At 42.5% G+C, this 21,738-nt stretch overlaps 1 pseudogene; it reads left to right on the top strand.

The window, feature by feature from the left end:
• The first annotated feature begins 7,336 nt into the window (after nt 1-7,336).
• LOC136483954 (transportin MOS14-like) lies at nt 7,337-20,762 on the top strand (annotated as a pseudogene).
• Nucleotides 20,763-21,738: the final 976 nt, after the last annotated feature.

Raw genomic sequence — 21,738 nt, 5'->3', positions numbered from 1 at the left:
GTCCCTGGCGCGGCAGCGTGGGCGTGAGCCCGAGCGCGCGGGCGTGGCCCAGCAGCGGCAGGCGCGCACGAACGCGGCATGGCAGACCTGCCCACAGCAGGGCGCTGGCGTGACTAGCCCAGGCGCGACGCGAACACAAGCGCGGCGAGTGCGGGAACTGGCCTAGGTGGCTGCAGGCGTGCGGATGGGCCCCAGCGCAGCAGTGGGACGCTTCGGCGTATTTCTACCGTATTCGATGATTTATTTCTCTACAAGGAAATGGCCAAAAAAACAAGTGTGACGCTGGGATGATGTCATGCTGACGTGCAATAGGCTAGATAACAGCAGTACACACCAACCGGCTGCTCTCGGCTTGTTTCTGCTCTGCTCGGGCGTGGGTTCCGCTGGCCGGGAGAGGATGCTATAGGGCGGTAGAGCTTCGAATGAGGTGAGCAAGGCGATAAGAAGCTGGAGGAGAGGCTAGCAGTGCACTGAATTGGAATGGCAAGCTCTGGTTCCGTGGCTTGTGGATGGCGCAGTCCACCCTGGTCTTATGGAGCAGGCGGAGCGGCGATTTCAATTTGAAGCTCTGTGCGGCGGTCTATGTAGCGAGGTGGGGATGGTTGCGCGACCAGCTACCAAGCGGAGCCGAGGATGCGACGAATTTGATTAAAGTGCTACGGTCACTGCGAATTGAAGGAAGGAGGTCCCATCGGTCATGGCGACAGCGGAGACAGGGGCTTTGGCATGGCTCGGCTCGGCACACATGGAGCTATCAACACAAAGTACCAACACCCACGAACAACAAGGACATTGAGGTGCGCTCTAGGTGGCTGTCCACACGGCCGACCCGCAAGGCGACGAAGCTCAGCCTGCATCACCATGGATGGCGCTGGACAAGGAACCAGAGCGCAACGCGACGCCGAAGTGACGGTGGAAGCAGGCGGTCGTCCCACACGAGTGCAGCCGTGGCGAGTCAATAGGACTAGTGCCGGGCGGCGAGCGATGGGTGGCGTGTAGCGCGACCATGGTACCGCGCGAATGCGACAGTGAGGCAGAGCTGATAGGACCCATGCGCAGTGCGCTTGCGTGTGGTGCAGGCAGCCTTGGCAGCAGTGGTGACCGCGGCTAGCCCAGCACTTGTTCGAGGTAGGTGACGTGCACGGTTTTTAAAGCTATCACAAAATCCTAACAATGGTCCAAACACCAAACCAATTCTTTTAGACACAAGAGGGTACGTAAGGCTACCGACCCATGCTACGACACCACGCTCCTTTTAAGCCGATTTCCCTACAAAGCTTGCCAAACATGGCTTCGTCGACCCCTTTACAAACCTCGTGAAACGACTTAAACTTCGAACGGTTTCGCGTCGAATTCCAATTCCGACCTACTAGATGTACTAGCTAGCTATCCTCATCCTCAACCACACATGTTTTATCGCCATTCGCAAAACGTTCTATAACATTTTTGTTTTGATAAGAATTCGATTAGAATACTAAACAACATTAGGTGACACGAAACATAGCATTCGTTTCTTGTTTCGCATAAATGTTTCAAGTGCCGAACATTGATTTATAATTCATGTTATACACATATGCACATAATATGATGCTCATGTGATGTTTAGCAAGAACAGTACAATGTAACACCGAGGGTGTTACATAAGTGACCCAACTTGTGGCACTTGAAGCACAAGTAGTGAGAAAGCTTTTCATCTTCTAGTCTTCTCATCTCTTTCTCATACTTCTTCTTGCCCCATCTTTTGCCTTTGATATTTGTGTTATTGTAGACTATGCCATTCATATTACCAAATTTCTTGTGGCTCTTAAATAATTGATCACGAGTGACATGAAAATCCATGCCTATCCACCTTTTTACTTAAGTCTTTCTCTTCATCATTTGGCTCATTGTTTTCTTCTACATGGTTAGTCTCATGATAATAGAAGAAGAAGTATCCAAATATGAAGAACAAGGAATTTCTAATGAATCTTCACAAGAGGTGGATACATTCTTTTTGCTTACAACACAAGGGTTAGCCACACATTACAATTGACCATCCAACTCACATGATGAGCTTTCATCAATTTTGATTTCTTCTTTGGAAAAGCTCTTAGTGAGAAAAGCATGGTCCTTTTTAAGCTTCTTATGTTTTAGGCAAAGAACCTCATGAGTCAATTTTAACTCCTCAAGCATACATACAAGCATGCCAAGTAAATGCTCGAAACGATCATATGATTTCTTTAGAATGGGATTTTCATTTTTCAAGTTTTTCTTTTTAGTTTTTACCTTTCCAAATATAGTGACATATCCTTAACAAGATCTACAAGCTCATCATATATGTAGGTATGGTCAACTACATCATTATCATTGTTTACCTTTATGTTGTCATTGGACATGTGACAATGAGTTGATGTAGATGGGCTTGTAGAATCATCATTGTTGTTAAGTGAGCTTGTAGTGGAGAGATCATCACGATCACTTAACTCGGGATGGAGCAATCACCAACAATATCAATCTCATTAGTAGGCTCAACATCACCAACAATGCAATCTTCCTTCTCATGGAGCTTGCCATCATCAACATCATTATTTGACCATGAGGTGGAGCAATCTTCCACAATCACCAACTTGTGGTCATGGTCAACATCCTCATGCACACTCTCCTTGGGATCATCCTCCTTGATTTTGCCATCATCACATGTGGAGGAATCACCATAGAGTCGGTTGATTGCCTCCCACAAATCATGAGCGGTCCCCTTGCAATCTACCCTATAAAAAATCTCCAAACTCAAAGCATCCATTATAAAGCAATAAGCATGTGCACCAAGTTCATAGCAAACCTTTGGAGCTTTGGTAAGATTTTATGATCTAGCACATGAGAACTTGGGTCCTTTTGCATGAAAATGATCAATCATGTGTTATTTCCACCGTGCAAAGTTTGTGCCATAAAAAATATGTGACAACATTCTATCCCACTAATTGCCATCCTCTTGGGTCAGTGAAGACCACAAAAGAGAGACCTATCTCTGATACCACATGTAGGGTCGAGATGGCCAACTAGAGGGGGGGTGAATAGTTGTTTCTAAAAATTAATTGCAAGAGCTAACCAATTTAGATGCGTAAGTGAAAATGCGGTCTTGCCTCGACTACACCCCTCTATCTAAATTTGCTAGCACCATTATAAAAGATTGAGCTAGAGAACAACTAGGGTACGAAGCTAGTGAGAATTCTCAAAAACAATTCTAGTTGGCAACAAAGCAACTAGTAAAAGAGAAAGCGCTCTGAAGCTCCTACACATGCTAGTGATAAAGACGATAAAAAACACAAGCTCAACAACACAAGCTCAATATATATTGCACTGAAGTAAACTTGTGTTGAGATAAGCAAACCACAATGTAGAGGATGACACACAATGTTTTTACGTGGTTCGGTGACTTGTCGGTCACTTAGTCCACATTGAGGCAAGTTCTAGGATTGCCGCTCCTCTTGTTAGTTCCAAGCCCGCAAGCTTCGGACTACCTGACTAGGTAGGCTCCACGTGAGCACTAAACTTTGAGCTGGCCAAATCAACTAGACACTCTCACAAGCCTTGATTTTACTAGACATGCTCTTTGCCTTCCTCCGACGGGGATGAGCTCAATAGCCCCTCACAAAGCCAACTTTGGAGCACCGTACAATCCTTCTTGCGTGCTTCATGGAGACACAATCACCAAGCCATCTAGGAACCAGCAAGCTCCAAGAGTAACAAGCAACTGCGCCCGCACGACGACCACCTAATGCCACAAGCAATCTCTCACGCAAAGATTCACACTAGTGGAGCACGCTCACTCTCCAAATGTTGCCCTCAAGCAAGGAGTATGAGAGGTGCTCTCCCAAAGAGTATGCTGTTAGAATAGCCAAGAGAGCCCTCACCAACCGGGCACCCCACTATATAGAGAGGAGCACCCAAAAACTAGTTGTTACTATGCTGACTCGACATTCCCGGACAGTCAGCAGTACAAGCCTTGGATTGTCTGCCATTATCAGCAACTAGCCATTGGGTTCAAAAACTAGGGTTGCAGACTGTCCACCATAGGGGTGTGGACTATCTACCGCTGTCCCTGGGCTCCCTGATCAGCAAGGTTAGTAACTCTATTCACCGGCATTTTGGACCGGCGGACCATCCACCGCCAGGGCGCGGACCGTCCGCCGTTTATCTACGGCACCCAAGACAGAGTTTATAGCAACTCTGTTCACCACGAGTTATGACTGGCGGATTGTCTGCCACCAGGGCATGGACAGTTCGTCGTTACCATGGCAACCAAGAACATATTGTTTTCAATCTTTTTGGTTTTCTAGGAGTGACCGACGGACAGTCCGCCAGCAAGGCGGATAGTCCGCGGCTACCCAAAAAACACCCCACCAAGCGCATTGCCTCCTTAGCTTTGGATGGCTACTCCACTCCTCAATGGAGAGTTCTAAAGCATCTCAAAGTTAGTCCCAGCGCTTGTCAAAACCTTTTTCAAGGTAAGCCAACACCAAGTAACGATCTCTCACAAGACAATCATTTAACTCACCACCGGTTAGCTTTTGACAAACTTTTCACAAAAGGTTTTTAACTTTCACCACTTACCACTAACCGTACCTCAACGTTAGAGCTCACAAGTGGCACTAGATAATCGTAAAGCAAAACATGTTTGCCTCTCTTAATAGTATAGCTATCTATCCTAAACCCGGCTATTTATATCTTCTCTACACACCTCCTAGCCAGTAAAATGAAACACCCTATGTTTCATACCTTTGCCTTGCGCAAAACCAAGTCCCACAAGTTTGATGCCCGCAAGGAAAGTGTTGTCCGGCATATTCACCAAGCCACTTGAGATAAACAAAGAATTTTTTGCTTGATCTCCATAGATGATGTTGATCACTCAAATCATCACATAGACTCCAAGTCCATCAACCTTGGTCTCACTTGCTCTTCATCGTTGCTCGGTCCTTCGGCGCCAAGTCTCGCTCAAGCTTCTCCGCCACGTGCGGTTCGTCACTCAAAAGCCTCTCGACTTGCCCTTCACCATCACCTTGGTCCTTCAGTGCCAAGCCCACTAGCTTGCCCTTCACCATCGTGTTGCACACGGTCCATCGCAGCCAAGTCTTTCTTTGGTCTTCACTTGCTTGCCATGTTTGATTTGAGCATTCCATCATGCTAACAATCAAATCCATATCAACATCCAACTTTTCTTGTGAACTAAACCAACTTTCCTTCACACACTCAAATAGAGAAGTTAGTCCACAAGTGTTGTCATTAATTACCAAAATCCAAACAAGGGCCTAGTCGTTTAAAGCCAACGGCTAGTGGAGTGCATACTCTCGTGCGTTAAACAACGAACTACACTAGACTAACGGCTAGTGGAGTGCATGCTCTAGTGCGTCAAAGAATGGACTACACTAGACTAATTTGGTGTCGTCCATAGAGGTGTAGAAACCGATTTCCCACCATCGAAAAGTCCGATGCTCAGCACCAAGGACTTCCGACAAATCCTTCGAAAAACTCCTCTCGTTGAACAATGTGCCATAGTGTTCCGGTGCATACTTTTGGCAACCACTGGATAAATTCAATGGCAACCTCTAGACTCGGCTAAGTGTACCATGCACCCTCTTACCGTAGCGCATACTCCATTGACCCCATAGTCAGGGCACCGGATAAATCCGGTGAGTGCTAAAAAACAACACTAAGTCACTAACTTCGCAAGCGTATTAATTTTGCTAACTTCAATATGTTCCAACACGAACATCTTCACCTTAGGCACTGAGTTAGTTTTTCAAAAAACATTTCACACTTGCATCTCACCACGCCACTAGGTCTAATGGATATGCAAGGTTAGTTCACACCTAGTGGTTAGATAACTGTTTAAACTTTGGAATTCCCCTCTTAATATTACGATTATCTATCCTAAACCCAACCACACACTCTAGTGCGTCTCGGCCAATGAAAACAAAACCCCTAACATATACTTTTTTTCTTCGGGCTTGTTTTTACCTCCTCATCTTCTCCAAGTATGAGCTTGCTCCATTTGGATTGGCCACCTTTCGTCCAACTGGTAGCCTTGCTCACCATCTTGGTGTGGACTTCACCTAGCTTAATCAACCACTTAGCAAAAGGTTAGTCCACTAGTTTCTCAATTACCCGAACCAAACATGAGGCTTTCACTGTCCCATGAGGGTAGAGGTCAACCATTCCCTCAAGCGGACTTCATCACCTCGCAGGTTTCCGCTGTCAGTCACTGGCTCCATCTAGGTTGTCGCCACCCGAGTCGTTGTACCTTAGGGTTAGGGTTCACCAAGACAAGAGCTAGAGAAAATGAGATGAGAGAGTGGTGGGGGAGACGAGGACGATACTGGTATGCCATGTATGCATGCAACTAGGTCTAGGGCCTCCCCGGATGTACATCGTGGCATATTTTAAAGGGGCATATAGTGTGACACATTCTAAAACAGTGGGAGAATTATAATGAAAAAAAACTGCTTTGGAATAGGTGTGAATATCAATGGCCCTTTTTGGCTGGCTGGAAAAACGGCTGATGCTGATTCATTGGGAGAGAAAAACACTATTATTTCGCTGAAACGGTACAGCTGATAAGTTCAAGCGAACAGTGCCAATGGCATTTTTTCTTATCTAAGAAATCTGTAATAACACTAAGGCCTTGTTTAGTTGGCGAAATTTTTTGGGAATGGTACCGTAGCACTTTTCGTTGTTATTTGACAATTAGTGTCCAATCATAGTCTAATTAGGTTTAAAAGATTCGTCTCGTAAATTTCGTCTAAACTGTGTAATTAGTTTTATTTTTTATTTATATTTAATGCTTCATGCATGCGTCCAAAGATTCAATGTGACGGAAAATCTTGAAAAATTTTACAAAATTTTGGAAACTAAACCTGCACTAAATAACCTAATAATAATAGGAGTATAGAATAATTAATGTCCAACAGTGATTATGCTCAAACTCAAATTTCAATTTCAAATATGCAAACCCCGAATCGAAGGAGCAGCTAGGCCACGTTTAGATTGTAAATATTTTCAACCTGATGAATAGTAGCACTTTCGTCTTATTTGATAAATATTGTCCAATCGTGAACTAATTAGGCTCAAAAGATTCATCTCGTGATTTCCAACTAAACTGTGCAATTAGTTATTTTTTTTACCTACATTTAATGCTCCATGCAAGCGGCTAAAAATTGATGCGATGGAGAGAGAATGAAAAAACTTGGAATTTGGAGGTGATCTAAACAAGGCCCTAGATCCAAAACTGTGCTCATTAAATGCTGTAGCCTGCTGGCTGCTGCTGTGCGGCAGATTCTCGAATAGAAAAAGAAATAAAAAGCGAAAAAAAAAATCCCGCATTCCCCCATTCGTCCGTGCGCGACTGCGTGCCACTCGGCCCAATCCCGTCCGTCCCCTGCCTCCCTCCCGGCCGCACCCGAATCCACCCGCCACCCGTCCAGCCGCCGTCGCCGCGATGGACGCCGCGGAGGCGTCGGAGCTGCAGGCGCGGCTGGCCGCGGCCGTGTACGCGCTCAACCACGACGCGAGCCCCTCGGCGCGCCTCGCCGCCAACCAGTGGCTCCTCGCGCTGCAGCGGTCTCCGCAGGCTTGGGCGGTCGCTACCTCCCTCCTGGCCGCCCCGGACCCGCCCCCGCCCGCCGACCTCCTCTTCTTCGCCGCGCAGATGCTCCGCCGGAAGATCCAGTCCCCCGGCCCCGCGCTCCCCGGGCTCGGCCTGGCGCCGCAGCTCCTCGACGCGCTGCTCCTGGCCGCGCGGCGGTTCTGCGCCGCGCCGGCCCCGCGCCAGCTGCTCACGCAGATCTGCCTGGCGCTCGCCGCGCTCGCGCTCCGCGCCGAGGGCGGCGTCGACGGCCTCTTCGCGCGGATGCCGCACCTGCCGCCCCCCGCCGTGCTGGAGCTGCTCACCGTGCTCCCCGAGGAGGCTGCGCAGGACCAGGGCGGCGACACGGGGGTCGACGCCGCCGCGCGGTGCCGGTTCACGCGCGAGCTGCTCGCGCACGCGCCCGCCGTGCTCGAGTTCCTCCACGGGCAATCCGAGAAGGCACCCACCGATGACGACGGGGTTCCCCTCCACGAGCGCAACCGTAGAATCCTTCGGTGCCTACTGAGCTGGGTAAGTAAGTACGCGCCCTGCACTTCACTTCGCTCCGCGCTCGGCTGCTTCCTTCTCTAGCTTGCTCGCTGACAAATACGACAATGCCGTAGGTCCGCGTGGGGTGCTTCTCGGAGACGCCGGCAGCCGCGCTTGCCACGCACCCACTTCTCACTTTTGCGTTCAGCTCGCTGCAGGTGCGAACTTGCAGCCTCCGGTTCCTTATAAGGGCTGAAAAGTTTACTTCGAGGAATTAGTTGTGCATTCACGTGCTCACACGTTGTCTTGTTGCTGTGTGGCTGATGAAGGTGTCCTTCTCGTTTGAGGTGGCCATAGAGGTTATGACTGAGCTTGTCAGCCAGCACCAAGTAAGTTATGTTCTTCTGAGCCGTGCTACTTTGTTCCTTACTGCAAGCCTGCATTGGTCCAGTTTGTTTTTTACTGCAAGCATGCATTGGTCCAGTTAACTTGTCTAGTGATGTCTACTGTTTGATTGTGGTATTTACTACTAATTACTATATTTTTTTCACCACGGACGAACCGAATTTCATTACTTAAAAGCAACGAAATTACAGAAGTTTGTCAATCCAATGCGCAAACACCTCCGAACTAAAGAACTGCCTAATTGTACTGAACACAAAGGGTTCAGCCAACCAGCGACCAAGACCCATCGAAGTCCACCACAGGATATACAGATGGTAACACAGACAACTATTAATTACTACTTGAATTGTATTTTGGTAGCTAACCATGGATTTAACTTTTAACCCTTGAATCAATTAATTTGACTAATTCATAGTCACTACTTTTAACCTACATTTTGCAATGTTCAGAGAACCGCTAGATAGTTAGGTTTATTCGCCTTATATATCTACATGATGTGATAGTAATACCAGGAACAGTTGCAGTGATGGTCCTGTTCTGTATCATCTTTCTAGAAGCAGATGGGCATACCCTGTTTCAAATATCTTTAACTCATACCAAATCAGTCATAGGTTCAGGTTACTAAGTTGATTTAGGAGTATAAACAAACTGGTCTAGCTCAAATGCACATAAAACATTTACTGACACACTTGGAAACTGCAGTGAGAACCAAAGTACGGAGCTCATTCATCATTTTCTTGGTCAAACCTAGGCAGTCATAATTTCCTTCAGCACTACCCAATCCTCAGTGTCTTGTTTATCTTCTGTTCTAGGCATCAAGCACAAAAATCCATCCTCACTAGTCACATCAAGAACAAACATGTGCAACCTTTTGAGTGGTTTTCCTCCCAATTTTCATCTGCATACATATTTTTATTTCATTTCTTTTTCACACACTGAGAAATTTCCTGTACGTAAGCTCTGATCTTGGATATGCCAATTTATTGAAGTTCTATTTCTTTCACATGCATTGGCAATGCAATTTTTCTTCTTATATATGGTTGGTGTGATGAAGAACTCCAGTGCTATGATATGAAGCAGGCATTTTTTTTCTTATTCAACTTTGTATTGAGTCCCCACAGTTCAGGAGTCATCTTGTTGAGTGTGCAATTATTGTTTTTTATTCCCGAAAAGGGATTCCCTGCTTTTATAGAAAGCATATAAGTTTGTTACATCTAGGTCTGCTGGGGATCCATCTCATTCAAGATCTCAAACAATCCTAACAAAAGATTAAAGAACAAAGCCGGCTAAATCTAAGAGAAAGCCTAGCATTACAGCTGCTGCTTGCCTCAAAGAAGATCCTCCCTGTCACAACTTGTGTATTCTTCCTCCATGAACGACTTAACTGGGCTTGAGTAGGTTTCCAGACATCGGCGATCATCCTCCTTCAGTAGCTCACACCATTTGTCAAGGTTGCAAAGAACGCTAGGCGCTAGGCAGGCATTAAGGCACCGCCTAGCGCACAAAATGCTTAAGCGTTGAACACACTTAAAACATTATACATTATTCATCAGCATAATAATAAGTTAATAACAAAAGAATACTTGAGCCATTCACATGCAATTATGATGAGCCCATTATACATTCAAAAGGCCCATTTGCCTCTCCCCTCACGAATTGCACGATATGGGCTGCCATTTCTGTCCGTCCAACTTATATGCACCTCGTGATGCCCTATTCCTAGCACTGTACTATACAACAAAGCAGCCGTCATCTCTCTTGGTCTCTCCTAATCTCATCGCCATCCTTCCTCCATGCCCGTTGGGTGGCTGGGTGGGACTGTGCTGGCAGCGATGCAAGGAGGCACGAGGGGGTGGCGAGGATCACATGATGAGGACTGAAGAGCTCGAGCTCGGTTCCCCTTCTCTGCTGCCGCACGGGGCAACAAATTCCTTCGGGTAATCCTAGCCGCCAGGCCCTAGTTTCGTGCTCCTGCCTGTGCTCCTGACCTCCGCGCACTCCTTTCTCTGCACTCCCACCCATGCATTCCCTCTTGCCTTCGTCTGTCTGCCCGCACTCCTCGCTCCAGGCCACCTACCTTTGCCAAACGTTTAATTCAGTGCCCAGGGCCTAAATGCCGCGCTGAGGCTTCGATTCATGCTTAAGCGTGCCTAGGTGTACGATTAATAAAGCATTTTGGAACACTGCCATGTGTGCACAAAAATCCAAATTCTGTAAAGGACTTCAGTTCACAATTTTGGAAAGACATGTTCAATATTCATTTGATTTCTGGTAGCCCAAACTCCAAATCGACCACACAACAATAGCAAGCAAAGAGTAGTTTATGACCATAGTTCTCTGCCCCTAGAGATAGCGATGGAATCATGCAAATCCCTCGTGCTAACTGTGATTCTATCCCTCCCTAGTGTTTCTTTAAAACAGCACCACTTAAAACTATAAAGGCTTAAAAAACATTGGAAAAACACATGGTTGACTGCTTCAGGGACCCACAGAAGATGCGGTTTTTGTTTTCTTTCTGTTCCTTCTTTTTCAGAGCGAACCCCATTTGCAATTTCTCATGAGGCTAATGACAAGAACACTTTCAGCTTAAGGGGCATTTTGTTTACCAAAGCCACGCATTCTTTTAGTTTCTTACGCCCATAATGGTTGGTACCATAGAAGAATCCTCAATGTCAATGACTTCTATTTCCATCCCCCCCCCCCCCCCCCCCCCCCCCCCCCTGAAATTTTTGGGCATCCTAACAAAGGGCGTACCCAGTGCAGAGAGCTCCCGCTCTGTGCGGGGTCTGGGGAAGGGTGTCAGTGGCAAACCTTACCCTCGCTTGTGCAATGCGAGGAGACCGCGGCTCGAAGGGTGTTGGGCATCCTAACAACTAAACCAATTTTAACTTGTAATTCACTGGAAGTGGCTTGATGTGTGCTGCTGTCTGTTGGCAGGAATTACCTGAGGCCTTTCTGAGTAAGACACCTTATATAAGGGAAGTTCTTCTTCTACCAGCTTTAGCCAACCGAAGTGAGAAGATCATTGCTGGTCTTGCCTGTTTGATGTGTGAAGTTGGCCAGGCGGTAAGAGTTTTTTTCACTATATATACTTTTCTTTCAGTCTAGTTACCATACATGCCAATTTTATGAGCAAAATCAGAAAACATTATTAATAGCTTGTTGGAATGAGCTTTTGACTTTTCATACAGTTGAGTTAATTGAAATGTGATAACTAAGAATTGACCGTTTCGAGATAGTTGAGAAGATGACTATGTAGAACACACCAATGCAATGAGCTGTGCTTTGTTAATGTAAAATGGTTCTACAATCAGCAGAAGGGCAGAAAGTCTTGAGAGGAGTTCTAATATGAAATAGCGTATTACCCTTGCACACATTTTCAAAAATTGCTTTTCTTTTCTCATATGTTCGAATCTGTTGAACATGACCTGATAGCTGTTCAACTTTCTTAGGCACCTGCTTTGGTTGCAGAAGGGGGTAGCCAAGCACTTGCTCTCACCGATGGACTTTTGAGGTCAATTTATTGCATTGTTTATGTGGTACTTTTCCTTGAGTTTTAATGTTAACTTTCAAGGTTTCCAAATAATTTTATAGTGCAGTTTATTTTTACCACATTATGTGAAGTGCTCTACCTCAACTGCAGATGTGTAGCTTTTACCAGTGAAGATTGGGAAATTGCAGAGTCAACCTTGCAATTTTGGTAATGATGCTTAACTTTCACCTTTTCATGTATGAAAAGCTCCTTCGCAATATCACGTAACAATTAGTCCATGTACTTTGGGAGCAAATCACGCGCTCCTTTTCTTGGTTTGTATTGAGGTGTCATCAGTGTTTTGTCTGTGTGCACTAATTTAGGATGGGGTGGGTTGGTGACTGGTTAGCATCTCCGACATGATTGTAGGAATCCAGTAGGCCTATGTGTGGCACAAGGAATTGGTCTTCAACTGGTGTATCATGACAAACTTGCTTGGAAGGTGTATTTTTTACTAGTTTTTAATGGTCCACATTAATAAAATAGCTGTGTCTGACCTTTGAAGTTAGAACACACCCTACTCCTAGACTTCCAGCTGTGTTCACCTGTTAAACGACTCGTATTGTGATATTTCACTCAATGCAGTTCCATTGTGGTTAGCACCTGTATAATAATTACTAAGTCACCCATGCTACAATATTTAAGTTTGTAAATTGGAACATTTCCCATATTTCTATTCTCCTGAAGTGAAGTTTAGTTCTCATGGTATTAATGTGCATGTTTGGGATATAATTAATTACTTTCTATGTTAAACTCTGCAGGTGCAGTTTGGCACATTTTATTCTTGGTATTGATGTGAAGACAGCCAAAAGAAATGTGGTACAAGAGTTGTTTGTGCCTGTGTTTTCTTCACTGCTGGATGCTCTTTTATTTCGTGCTCAGGTTTGTCTGTTCTACCTGTATGTACGATCATTATATGTGTATGGCTATAAGGCTGTTCTCTTCCAAATGGCTTGACTCTCCTGTATATATGATTAAACCTAATACTAGTATTGTTTTATATTAATCTGCTCTCTATAAAGTTGCATATTTATCTTATTTGTCATAATCAAGTAATCAACTGAAGCTGATTATCTTACGAATTCAGCCTTTGGTTTGTAATCATACTTCATGTATTGTATTTCCTTTTAACTAAACTAGCAATTGCTTATCAAAAAAGGGAAAAAACTAGCAACTATACATTATCCATTTTTTGGTTATATCTAACTTGTAGAACAGAGGTTTTGTAAACTTGCCTTCTTATGCCTTGACATTCTGCCCATTCATAGATTCGACACTGATTCTGATGGAGCACCTTGTATACCTGAGGGACTAACAAAGTTCAGGATGAATTTGGAGGAGCTCCTCGTCGATATTTGTTTGCTTCTAGGTGCCCCTGCATATATAAACAAGGTACGTATTGTTTGCTGAATGGTTGCTTATGATCCATCCCTATGCACACAATTATTACATGTTTACGGTTTAACAAATGTTCAAACATGCTTCTTAACCTTCTGTTACTTAGAACTCTTATTTGCGTTAGTATGGTGTAGGAACACTAAGTACAATTTGTTTATGGATCCAAGAAATGTCCATTGTTTACGAAAAGTGGCCAGTCCTTTCCATGATAGATTTTAGGAACAAGTGACCTAGCAGACGTAAGCTAATAAGGAAAAGATGCATAATTTATATGGTCAAGAATGAAGAGAGACTAAGTTGCTAAAGATTAATTGTTCCGAATCTTCTTGCGGTTCTCTGCAAGAAACTGACATCTTCATGTCAATTATGTATTTAATTTATGTTTGATTTGTTCTGTGTCGTGGCCTCATGGGCATGAAGACCTCTGTTGTTGATAATTGAGATTTATTTTTATTGAACATGCTGGAGAGCTGCTTATCTTTGATAAGTGAATTGATATCATTTTAATGCTTTCCTTTCGACAGATAGTTTTGACATTTTTCTTCTGTATTTTTAATAAGGTTATTCTACCTAAACTATGTGTTCTACCTGTATTTTAATTTATATGCAGCTCTTTTCTGGTGGATGGGACTTCTCAAGCCAAATAATTCCTTGGAAAGAGGTAGAAGTTAGAATGTATGCACTCAGCATGGTAAGTGTATCGTACCACTTGGTAAAAGTTTCAAATTGTTGTCATAAGATGTAAATAACTTGATCCTCATGGACTATATTAATTTTATTGCTGTTTACCTGCTTTTTCACTATATTCTATGACTACGTCCTCCCAGATCTTTACATCCTTCGAATTATGTCCATATCTAAAAGAAACCTGTATGATATTATGTCTATGTCTAAAGAAACCTATATCACTTAGGGCCTGTTTGGTAGAGCACCTCCTGCTCCTGATTTGTGGGAAGTGATTCTTCGAGAGAAGTGATTCTGTGGCTGAAAGTGATTGTCTATGACTCTAGGATAAATCCTATGTAAGAAGTGATTCTATTCAGGAAGTGAATCAGGAGAAACTACCTTTCTCAGTTCCTAGAGAATCACTTCTTAGAATCAACGTAGAATCACTTCTGTGCAATATACTGGCTGGAAGCTGCTTTGAGAGCTCTGCCAAACAGGCCGGGCCAAGCTGCACTTCAAACTTCTATGGGAACAGCTTGTTGCATTCAGAGGGTTCAATGGGGGCACATCAAATTGATTTAAATGGGCCATAAGTTTTGAATATTGATAAAATCACACCTATAATTGCTTTTGGAACCAATCAAGAGACGATTCCCTATCTTTTGATTGCATAGGGAATGACATCATGTGAGTTTTGCACACTAGTATTTCGTTATAGTTATATTCTGCAAGTTATATGTTCTTTTTTCATTTTTAGTTGCTTAGACATGTGCATATCACTGTATGTTTGGACACAACCATGCTAGGAAGAGTGTGTTTCATGTATATGCTGATACATTGTTGAATTTCAGGTTGCTGACACGATTTTACAAGATGAAAGCTCCTTCGATTTTTCAATCATAATGCATTTTGTGAACATTTTGTCCAGCAGGAACACCTGAACTGAATGGAAGTTTGTTTTTGGTGTGACTTCTTCCATATGTTTTCATTTTTTTATTATATATACACTCAGACTTTTTTTTCTTTATCGTAGTTTATGAAGCTAATGCTGATTTCTTTTTCTGTTAGTGTCAAGGTATATAAATCGTTTGGTGATGTCATTGGTTCGTACTCAAAGTGGCTATCGTCTTCTCAAAGTAACATTAAGCCCTTACTGTAAGTATTTTGAATGTTTGTGAAGTTTAAGGATTCTATGTATTCACTATGACTGTTAAATTTGTTTTTATCATTATGTACAGCCTATTTTGTGCGTCAGGAATTTCAAAATCTATATCATCAAATGCTTGCTCCTTAGCCTGCGCAAACTTTGTGAGGATGCTCCTTCATTCATCCATGAACCTCAGAACCTTGAAATTCTTTTCTGGATTAGTGAGGTAACATTATGCCTTCTACTTTGCCAAATTAATTCTACCACGATATTCTAAATGATACTGGTCATAAGTAAAGATACAATATATTGAATACGACTATACCCATATCAGATTATACTTCTGACATATCAACTTAGTACTGAGAAGGTTGCTGAAAATATTTTCATTGATTTGACTAGCATGTCTCCTTTTATTCTCTAAGAGGTGATCATAGGGATAGAGCCTTCTATATTCAACAAGCTGATGCTTGGAGCATTTGTTACTTTGATTGTCAACAGAAGCTTTTGTGGGTCTTTAGGTTTTAGTTTATGCAGTGGATACGACATTGCTTACATGAATGACCATGGTATCATCACAACTAAATAAATATCATGAAGCTTGTTCATCTAGAAAGAAAGTTCGTTTCAGTTTTCATATGCTTGCTAATCGGACAAACTATTTGCATTAGTTTCTTCTTTGGCTACTGTTGTCATAAACTCGTATATGCTCACTTAATGTTTTAGCATTGCATGCCATAAGTTAATTAAATCCCATTTATACACGCTTTAAAGGTATAACTTGATAAATCTTTCTTGTTTGGGCATTGTATGCAATGTAATATTTAAAATATAGTGTTCTTACAGGGCATGAATAAAGGGAACCTGCAGCTAGAGGATGAGGAAGAGATAATTAGTGCAATCACACATGCTTTAAGTTCTGTTAGTGAAAAAGAGTTGAAGAAAAGTTCACTGGCCAGGTTACTTTGTTCCAGTTACTCAGCAGTGGAAAAGATTGTATGTTCTCTTTCCGTAGTGTAGCCTTTCTTACAAAATCCACATGTGAACTGTTAATGAATGTGTCATCATCAAATTTTGGACTTTCCATTTTCCAGATTGACATAGACAGAGATCAATCGCTAAGGCAAAATCCAGCTGCTTATACACAATCGTTGGATCTTGCTGTCCGTGGTCTTTACAGGTATAGTTTTTGTATTGTTTCATGCTCTAGTTTGATGTTCCTTTTCCTTCAAGTAATGCTGCACCAGTACTGGGTGATGTTGAGCAATCGATTGGACTTCCATGGCTTGTTGACATGTCAGAATCTTACAACTAGTCTGTTCCTTCTTTTTGCACAAGGCAGCATATCACTGGCCTGTTTTTTACTTTTTGGCTATTCAATTATTCGTTAAGAAGCTGGAAGTTTGATATTATAATATAAGCGATTTATACCCTTCTACAGGATGAGTGCTCTGTTTCATCATTTGGCTACATCAGTCACATCTGGTCTGGTTGACGATGATATAATTATAGTTCTTATTGGAATACTTTGGCCACTTCTTGAAAAGCTTTTCCGATCATCTCATATGGAGAATGTGAATTTATCTGCAGCTGTATGTCGTTCTCTTTCTTCTGCTATACATTCTTGTGGTAAGTTCAATGGATTTTTAAAATGAGAAAATTCAAGTTGCATAGCATATAAATCAATTTTCTTATATGCATATTGTATTTTACAGGACACCACTTTCATATTTTATTACCTAAAGTTATGGAGTGCTTATCTGCAAATTTCTTGCTGTTTCAAAGGCATGACTGCTTCTTGAGGACAGGCAAGGACCTTATACTTTTATGCACAACTAATTTTTTTTGCTTCCAAAATTCAATTAAAAAAAGATTCTTCTCTGCACCTCGTCATAACCAGGGTTAATAATTGATCATAATGTAAGTAAGAGTTTGGCTATTGTTGATCTCTTAAACTAAAGCAAATATGTATGAGTTTATGTTGTATTCAACTCGATCCATATGTTTCAGTTAGAGCCTCTGGGGATACTTACCTGCCTTAGTGCCTTTTATTCAGCTATGTACTTTTGATATGCTTTTGAACTACCATGCCATGCTACTAGTCATTGTTTTCTGAACTAGCACATAGAATCATAACTATACATATCCATGGAAGATTTCTATATGTTATGCTAATAATTATCACTAAATTACTAGCATGGCATCTTATTTCAATAAATTTGTTGACTCTACTTGACCTCATTCAAATTTCAGCTGCCAATGTTATTGAGGAGTTTGGCCACAAAGAAGAATATGGGGCTTTATGTGTTAGGACTTTTGAAACACTTAGCTCTGCATCTTCAATATCAGCTCTGAATTCTTCTTATACATGTGATCAAGAACCTGACCTAGTTGAAGCATATACCTACTTTACATCTATGTTTATTCGCTGCTGTCCAAAGGTTCTTATTTTTCTCTTGTTTCGATATTAGTAATATGTTTTAGCTCAGTAGCTTGGCATGATATGTAATGCCATTTTAACACTACATCTCTTTGTTGATTGCATAAATAATCAGGAAGCTATTGTGGCATCTAGCTCCCTGCTTGAGTTATCATTTCAAAAGGCAGCTATATGCTCTACAGCAATGCACCGAGGAGCTGCACTTGCAGCAATGTCATATATGTCGTGTGAGTGCTATTTTATTCACTTTTATGTATTGTCCTCTGGCTTTAATTGCATGTTTTTGTGTTCCCCTCATTCTGTGATGGGTAAACTTCTTTGTACATCCTGAATAGATGGATTTGGAGTGAAAACTCATGTCAGCAAAATGTTAGCTCATAAAGTTTACTATTGGCCTGCTTTGCTTTACATCTATGAGATTTTTCTTTCCTTGGTAAGCTGGATGATACATAACAAAATACTTGCACTGTTCTTCTGAATGGCATTCTTTACTTGTTCATGTTTACTATAGAGAGATAATATAATTACATACCTCTATTACTTTTGTCTCTTGCTATGTGATTAAATTCATTTGTCTTTGAAGCTGGCCATCTTCAGTGGGCCAACAGATTGAGCCTTCTTGTCTTTCACAATGTATCAACTAGTTAACATAGGTGCAGTTTAGGAAGATTTAGTTTTGTTCCTTCTCGAGATTGTATAACACTGTAACACCATTTGAAAGAGAATAATTTCCTTAGTTTCCATTAAAACATCATTAAGAAATGAAAGCAATATAGAAGGGAGTTTATTTTTACTGCAAATGCATGGATGTATTTTCAGCTAACGAAGAGAGTTGGTATGGTAAAACCTTGGCATCACTTTATTAGGCTTGGCGATTTCTCTTTAGAACTATGACTATTTAACATGATTATTAAAGGTCTTTCAAGTTGGTATAGCATTTGAGCAAGTGTGTGGTCAAGTGTCAGGAATTTTCTGGTTCATGTTTCATTGTTTTTGGAGTGTGTTTAAAATCTCTGCACTCTGATCATTTATGCTTCAAATTGGAGACAGCTGGCATATGGACACCTTGTTTGTTATAACCTGGCACTGTCATGCATCAGATCAATCTATTGCACTTAAATCCCTGTGGTTGTACTCAATCATTTCCAACTAAATAATTCCAAAGTTATATTCCACCTGCAGGTTTTCTTGAGGCTGTCCTTGCTGCTGTGCTAGAATCTCCTGAGTGCATCCCTAACGGGTCACCTGGTGTGGCCCTAATCCAAATCTTGGCACGCTGTGGTGAAGGTCTATTATCTAATGTGCTTTATGCTCTACTTGGTGTATCAGCCTTGTCAAGGGTGGGTGCAATTTGAAGAATAATTTTGTTGTATTTGCCTCTATTTGTTTGCGTATATATATATTTTTGGATACTCTACAATTTGTTATGTGAGACATCTAAACTAGCCAGAACATTGTACTTGTGCATGTAAACCTTAATAAGCTCTGAACCTTATCTGGGTTTTCAAACTTTTCATCTGGCATAAGCTACTATATTAATGATTATGCTTGGATGAGTCGACTGTTTAAGTTCTTAGCATACTGGTGATGATACTATTTCTGCTGTTACACAAAGTGCTTCTATTGATTTATTTGTTCTGCTCGGTCAAAAAATGTTGCGGAGTTTTCACATTCTTTCTCTAAACAGGTCCATAAATCTGCCACAATATTGCAACAACTGGCGGCATTGTGCAGTTTCTGTGAGGGAACGGCATGGAAGGCTGTTCTTAGTTGGAATTCTCTTTGTGGGTGGCTACAATCGACGGTATTCTTTTCACGACAGCTTTCACTGTGATTGTTCCAGTCCCAGCCGATATGCTCTTTCTGTATCTTTTTTTTCTTCTTTTGATAAAAAAAATTCTCTAACTAACTTGAGTTTGCAACTTTTGACATGAGGTAGTCTAATTCCGCCATTTAAATTTCACACATGTATGATTTGATTAGCACTGCTTTGAGGATCATATTCTTGGTAACAATCTGGCATAATTGATTCTGTTATTCTCTTATTTAACTTGAAACATGGATGTTGGATCAAAAACATGTTGAACTATTTTTCCTTCATTTGGTTACATGACAATCTGATGCCAGATCTGAATCCATTGATGCAGAGAGTGTGTTTAGTCATGTGCTCAATACGTTCACAGCTATTGCCTAATGTTGGCTGACATGTTTGATTAGGTGAAATCTTTGCCTTCCGAGTATCTAAAGCAAGGGGAAGCTGAAATTATAGTTCCATTGTGGCTCAAGGTGCTTCAGGATGCAGGCTCAGACTATCTTTACAGCAGGACTGGTGATAATATAAGAAGCCATCAAGGTTACATGCAAGGGAAGGGTGGTAGAACTCTTAAACGCATAATCAGAGATTTTGCAGAAAGCCACCGGAATGTTCCAATTCCCAGTCCTTCATGATATGGATGTATCATAAGTATTACACTCTTACTGATTTGAGGATCCCCAGTCCTAACAGTAGCTTGGAGTCTGACTCTAGAGAGGGGGTCCTTGTGGAACTGATGTCCGTCTTTGCTGGCATGCTACACGCTGATCCTGTGGTTCCATCGGCAAGAGGAAGAGGCTATTTGCTGGTTCGGACTTGCAGAGTCTTCTTTGTATAGCAAGGTAGTCACACCATTGTTCTGCTGACTACTTGGAGTTGAATGTTGTGGAGGTACATGGGCTACAAGACCGGTGGTACTTTCCAAAGTTGGAAGTCGCATTGTCATGGTTCGAGATCCAATGTTTTTGATGGAAACATGGATACATGATGAGACATACTGTGAAATCCATTGTGCTGGTAAGCTATGAAGACAAGATGGGGGGAGATGAACACATAGTTGTACATACCATTCTTTGGTGGTTGGGCAGGCGATGTACAAAACATTCATATGTAGTGTTACTGCTCGAATTTTGAGTTAAACATGGGCAGTAATGCTGGGCATTTAATCAAACCTCTATCATGTCAGTTGAAACTTTGAAAAGTGTACATAATCAAATGTATTATCCAGAATTATGACTCGCTCTATTAATTACAAATGTACATACAACGTTATCTGATCGCTCTATTATAAATTATGACCAAGCTCCATCTCAAGTTAGTCCCGCAACAACTTATACAAGTATACATATTATAGTATTATATTTAGCAAGCATGATAGAAGTACTCTACTTTTGATAAGATGGAAGGTCGGACGTCTCGCTCCACTCACTGTTGCACACTCCGCTCGCCTAAAAAACAAAATTAACTCCCACATGCCGCGCTCTGCTTTGCCCTGCACATGGCGCTTGGCTTCGCTCCTGCATGCGATGCTTGACTGCTAGCCCTAATAGATGCGGCGCGCGGCTGCCCTCTCCTGGTTTTGGCGTGTGTCTGCCTGTGAGTCACGGCACGAGGCCGCTACCTCCCTGCCCGGCGCGTGGTTGCTGCTTCCCTGTCTTGTCGCACAGTCACTGCCGAGCCGTTGCCTACAAGCACCGCTAGGTCGCTGCCTCTAGCGAACTCCACATGCCGACGAGCCTCCATTCTCCCAAACAACAAGAAGATGTTTGCACTGAAACTGTATGTTGCAAGTGTCTGTTTCAAGTGTTTCAGAGGTATGTTACAAGTATTTTATACATATGTTACAAAAGTAGATCGGGATGTTACGCATGTTGCAATGGTTGTAATGTTGCAAGTGTGTTTATCGGAAATTGCATATGTTTTCACACATATGATGCAATTGTTTTATCTAGATATTGTGTATGTTTACAATGGTTTCAAAGTGTTTTCAGGTGTTTTTGCAAGTGTTTCAAACGTATATTTCAAATGTTTTATTTGTTTTTAGACATATGTTTCAATTCTTGCATCTGGATATTTCAAAACTAGATCGAGTATCGCATCTCCCTCTTCGCCTTTCTGCTGTCTCGTCTCGGTGTCACGTGGGAAGGCGGAGACGGTCCCCACTGGAGCGGGCGGGCCCACGTGCTTGCGGGCGGACGCAGCAGGCGAGGGGTGGGCGGGCCCACGTGCTTGTGGGCGGGCGCAACAG

The sequence above is a fragment of the Miscanthus floridulus genome, chromosome 9, assembly GCF_019320115.1.
Source record: "Miscanthus floridulus cultivar M001 chromosome 9, ASM1932011v1, whole genome shotgun sequence".
Classification (NCBI taxonomy): domain Eukaryota; kingdom Viridiplantae; phylum Streptophyta; class Magnoliopsida; order Poales; family Poaceae; genus Miscanthus; species Miscanthus floridulus.
Note: the sequence above shows the minus strand (reverse complement) of the source record. Positions and strands in the feature narration are given on the sequence as shown.